Source organism: Anarrhichthys ocellatus, unplaced genomic scaffold (genome assembly GCF_004355925.1).
Source record: "Anarrhichthys ocellatus isolate YVR2014 unplaced genomic scaffold, GSC_Weel_1.0 scaffold300, whole genome shotgun sequence".
Classification (NCBI taxonomy): Eukaryota; Metazoa; Chordata; class Actinopteri; order Perciformes; family Anarhichadidae; genus Anarrhichthys; species Anarrhichthys ocellatus.
The window spans coordinates 42306-48305 of NW_022280316.1; positions in this window are offsets into that span (position 1 = coordinate 42306).

The window sequence follows — 6000 nt, forward strand, 5'->3', positions numbered from 1 at the left end:
TGTGGAACATGGTGGAATTACAGCACATATATATAGGTATAGCTAGGAATGCTGGATGAGAACAGCCTGCTAGAGTAATGTCTGTTTGGAAAATATACATATACAGTATATGAGAACGCCTGCGTTACAAAACAGGCGTTGAGGATCGAGGGTTCATTCTTGACCTTAGAAATAACAAGGTCTTCACTGCGTTTTGCTGTCAATTAGTGTCACACTAGTTTCTCTCTTCTCTATGTTTCATCTGGGGCGTTGTACTGTGTGTGGACTGCTGGGCAGAAGCAGGAAGCATATATAAGGTGAACAAGATTGGTCGAAGCACAGAACCTTGTGGAGCTCCATGACTAACGTTGGTCTTCATCGAGGTTTCATCGTTTACATATACAAACTGAGATCGATCCGATGAATAGGATTTAAACCAGTTCAGTGCAGTTCCTTTGATGCCAATATAATGTTCTAGTCTCTGCAACAGGATGTAGTGGTCTATAGTGTCGAACGTAGCACTAAGGCCTAACACAGGGGTCGGCAACCTTTACTATCCAAAGAGCCATTTTGTCCTATTTTCCACCAAATAAAATTCGTCTGGAGCCGCAAAAGCTATTTGATATAACAGCTTATAAAGTGTTATATATACTTATATTATATATACAAAAACTATAGTTTGTTGTATTTATGAAAATATAGAACGATTCTTCACATTTTACTGCAATTTTACCTGTTATAACAATATCAAACTCTTATGAAGAGGAGAGTTTGCTGCAGCAGCTGAGAATTCGCTCTTTGTCGCTCATCTCCAGCGTGACACTTTTCAGCACATGCTGTGTGCTTGTTCTGGAAGCATACAGGTAAGCCAGCATCGTTGGCAGTGAAAGCAAATGAAGACGTCCACGCACTACCTGTGGGAATAATTAACATATAAGATTCTGTTCATTCTTGCTTATAAATTATATTCTCTCTGAACACATTTCTCTTTTTGGAGAAAATCATGCGAGATAGTGTTAGGTTTTTAAGAACAAAGGATGAAGGAGCCTGCAGGCCGCAGGTACTCTTCTGCTGCGCGCTTCTTACTGCGCACGCGCATCAGAAGAATAAGCAGGACCCGGTTCAAATTAAAGACAATATTTAATGTACTGCACAAAGTTCACTTACAAACTGAATTAACTATCAATAGTAATGTTCTCGAGAGCAGAGACCACATACACGCATCTCCTCACAGTCCGGCGCGGCCAGTTAGCTGAAAATGAGAGCTGCAGTGATCCGAGGTAAACTCCCTAAAACATTGTCTTTTGTATCCCCTGAGAGTCGGAAAGTGTCCGATACTGTCATAAAACGTGTGAATGACCCTCCGTGGCGATTAGTGATTGGCTCCATTTGAATTCTGTCCCCTCCCATTATCGATCCCTTAGCAAAACATCTTGGACTCCTCCTCTGTCCTGCTGGTCAGCTTGGCATTTGACCGTCCCACTGGCCCCATCCTCCATCGATGAGGTCGCCTCCATTTGCTGCTGCATGTCTGACACCTCACTCAGAATCCCTATCTGACCCTCAAAACTATTCTTAGTGTTTTAATACCTACAGTGACTATACTTCTATGATTTAATACATTCAATGAGTTAATATACTGTAACATATAATATCCTCTATAAGCAAGAATATTGTAAACCTATAATACATTCCATATGGAAACATATTGTGACTAACATATTTATTATTGTGACACTTCTACTCACCACTAGGGGTGTTATTAAATCCTACTAATAATGCGTTTAATACTGAAATTCTCCACAATATCTTCTTCGATTAGCGCAATGTCCCTGCTCTTGTTTCTATTTCCTCGTCTCTCCCCCGCGTGTCACGGTATGTGTAAACCTCACTCGAGTCAGGAAACATGTCAGAATACCCATATTTGATTGGCTGAGCTGCATCACCTGATGTGATTTACAACGCATTGGTCGGTGTGTTTCCTGCACCGCCAAACAAGTGCCGTAACGGCTGAATAAGAAGCGCCGGTTAAAGTATAAACTCAGTGCCTAATATGTATAATTCTGAATTATCAATCGGATTTGGGTCCGGATCCGGTCCGCCAGTTGGGGACCCCTGATGTAGACCCAGGGAGCCGCAACAGAGGGGCTGAAGAGCCGCATTTTGCCGACCCCTGGTCTAACAGGACAAGAACAGAGACAAGTCCTTTGTCTGATGCAATTAGAAGGTCATTAGTTATTTTTACCAGAGCTGTCTCTGTGCTTTGATGCTTTCTAAATCCTGACTGAAAATCCTCAAATAAATTATTGTTTTGGAGAAAGTCACACAACTGATTCGCAACTGCTTTCTCAAGGATCTTAGGCCATGTCCATACTACTCCGTTTCCATTTGAAAACGGAGTTTTAAAACAAACGATCTCCGTCCACGCGGCATTTCAACACCGTTTTCTAAATGATCTCTGTCCATACTTCACCTACACTGGGCATGATGGTTGCCGGTGTAAACAGGAAGTAGATTGGTTGGTAAGTTAAAAAAAATAGGACAGAGTAATAAAGTAGTCTTTAATAATGAAAGGTCGTGTTTGATACTTAAGATCTTCTCTAAAATCTTCCTCTATGAACTCAAACAGACACAGTTCGTGGAAAGTTTTGGAAGTTATATTTTCAGACTTAACTGCAGGTCTTGCTCTTTATCTCTCTCACACATCAAATTCACTTTAAAATCAACACTTGCACATAAAGGTTTACTAGATTATGGTCCATAAATGTGGTCAACACACGTCTCTCACTCGTTTCCTCGTTGTTTGTTCTCACTCGTAGCTCTGCTGGTGGCTGAAGTTTCTGTCATACTGAAGAGCAATTACTGCTTTAGTTCCTTTACATTTTATCTGCGGACTTCACAATAGATGTGCAGAACAAAATAAGCATTAATAAGGAAAGGAAAGTCTTCCGTTTGTGTCCATCACCCTCCCTAAAGCCGCTAACCGTGACTTCAGACGGCCGCTCCGTAGGTCTGATAACGCCGCTGGTCACGCCGCTCGCTGATCGCTCCAATAACAGCTGCTTCCTCCGTAATAATGCAGACTTTAACTGGACAACAGCTGCTAGTAAAGACAACAAGGTCAGCAACACCTGTAATCAGTTGTCCTTAGATAGGAAGGGAAGGTTAGAGATTGGTCTATAGTTAGCCAATACCTCTGGATCAAGAGCGGGCTTCTTAAGAAGAGGTTTAATTACAGCTACTTTGAAGGACTGTGGTACATGGCCTGTTAGTAAAGACAGGTTATAACAAATATAACTGGCTGTATTGTTTTCCACGTTGGGTGTGAAAGACTAAGAACCAAGCTTTCAAATGAATTATAATCTAGTTTAGGTTAGGGTTAGGGTTAATAATAGTTTTTAATAATAGGCTTGAGTCAAAGATGGCTGCTACTCCACCTCCTCGGCCGGTGCCTCGAGGAATGTGAGTATTGATATGACTTGGAGGAGTTGATTCATTTAGGCTGACATATTCTTCATTACACAGCCAGGTTTCAGTAAGACAAGATAAATCAATATGATTATCTGATATTAGCTCATTTACTAATACAGCTTTAGATGACAAAGATCTCATATTTAAGAGTCCACATTTAATGATCCTATTTTGTTGCACTGTTGCGGTAGTTTTAACTTGGATTAGGTTATTTTGTTTAACTCCTCGACTGTTTACTTATGATTTAATTAATTGAAGTGGCCGTGGGGCAGACACAGTCTCTATGTGGTTTTGGGTGAGTAACTGCTCTAATGGAAGCTCAGAGGAGTGTGTAAGACTGCAACTCTGCTTCCTGGTCTGAACTCTGGGTTGTCATGGACCAGGTCCACAAAGAAACTGGGTCAGATTTGCAGAAATGAGATCTGCTCCATCCAAAGTGGGATGAATGCCGTCCCTCCTAAGCAGACCAGGTTTTCCCCAGAAAGTGTCCCAGTTGTCTACGAAGCCCACATTGTTTGCTGGACACCACCACGACAGCCAGCGGTGGAACGATGACATGCGGCTAAACATTTCATCATTGGTCAGATTCGGGAGAGGGCCAGAGAAGACTACGGAGTCTGACATGGCTTTTGCGTATGTACAGTACACACCGATTCCACATTAACTTTAGTGATCTCAGAGAGCCGTAATCGGGTGTCATTACCGCAGACGTGAATAACAATCTTACTGTATTTATGGTTATCTTTAGCCAGCAGATTTAAATAGGACTCAATGTCGCCTGCTCTGGCCCCAGGTATACACCTGTCCCTCATTACCTCCATCCTTTTCTTGGGTATTTAGTCTCCATGCTCCCATTGTCTTTTGTCAATTTGTCTTGAGTTCTGCTTATCTGCCTGCTGTTCCTTCCTGCTTTTTTTCACTCCCAGCCTAAAAGCTTTTTTTTTTTTTTAAATCATTAAACTGCACCAGTCAGCCTGCTGTTGTATATCTGCATTTGGGTCCTTATCCTGCCTTCCACACCACGACAGCCGATATCATCATGCATCCCTCATATTGACCATTTTCTCGAGTCCCCCAACTTAATGGCAGCGTGATACTAAATAGCTGAAGTAGCCCTTTAACACTCCTACTGTTCCACTTCCACTCCACATTAAATCTACAGTCAACATCCATGCACAATTATTATGAAAATGAAAGACATGTTGGTAATAGACCAACAGGATAATACGGTACAGTACACTGACGCACTGTTATTGTTGTTCATGCATGCATTTGGTCTGTTGTCTGGGATCAAGCGCTGGAAGAAAGTCAAATTTATTATTTGTGTCTAAGACACCCTTTTCTGATGTGCAGTTATGTTAGCAGTTATTTTAGCAGCTTCTTAATATAGTATCCCATCATGCTCTGTGTCTGCTCACAGCTAAGAGCACTGGCACCTCCCCTGGGCAAACATGACCTTGATATACAGTCTGCACTCCGTGTACTGCTCTCATTGCCATACGGACTACATCAACTTATTATCTGGTATCGGGTCTGCAGCTACTGATATTCACAGTGGTGATGATCATCACATCATCTCTATTACATTGTGGTTCATCAAAAGGAAGGAAGGATAACATACTGGTGCAGGACAACTCAGAAGTGTTTCCCTCCACAAAGAAACACTGGGGTTTTTGCAATGGATTTTGAATTATTGCCAAAAAATAAGCTTTGTTGGTAAACAAATATTTACGATACTTTTTGTTCAGCAAGACATTCTTGACAAATGAACACCACTTTTATGATTTTTTAAGAGTGAATGTAATCGGCAGAAACTAAAATGCTATCGTTATTATTTGTTAAATAATGTCTAGAAAGGAACTAAACCAAGGTCACATGACTTCACGTCACCACCACTAGGCTAAAGGTAGACAAGTTGGCATGATGACTTTTAGTTGTCTCACTTAGCCACTTGCTAGCAACCATCTTTTTGAAGACACGTAAAAGCTTCAAAATTCACCAGAGGCGGTATTTACTGACGCATTTTATGTTGTAGAAAAAAAACGTTTGTGTTTTAACCACAGACTTTATTTAAGGCATCTAACCAAAAACCCATTCAAAAGACCCAATGACTTCGAGACGAGGGAGCTGGAAGTGCAAAAATGCTGCCTCATTTCTGGGTTTGAGGATTAATTCCTGCACCACTCTATTGGCAGGAATTGGAACACGCCGTCCTAACATGCCGATCCTCAACATAATTAATTGAAGACATGTCTGGTGAATATGCAGTCCATGCAAGAACCGAGATGTTTTCAGCTTCCAGGAACTGTGTACAGATCCTTGCAGCACAGGGCCATGCATTATGCTGTAACATGAGGTGATGGCGGTAGATGAATGGCACAGTGACAACTGTGATTCATCAGTAAAGAGAACACTTGGTGAGGACGGCTAGCATGAAGAAGAGCTTCAGTTTGTGCAGAAATTCTTTGGTTGTGCAAATGATCGACTGTGAAGATGCCAAATGTGGAGATCCTGGGATGGCGTGGTTACGCTTGGTCTGTGGTTGCCAGG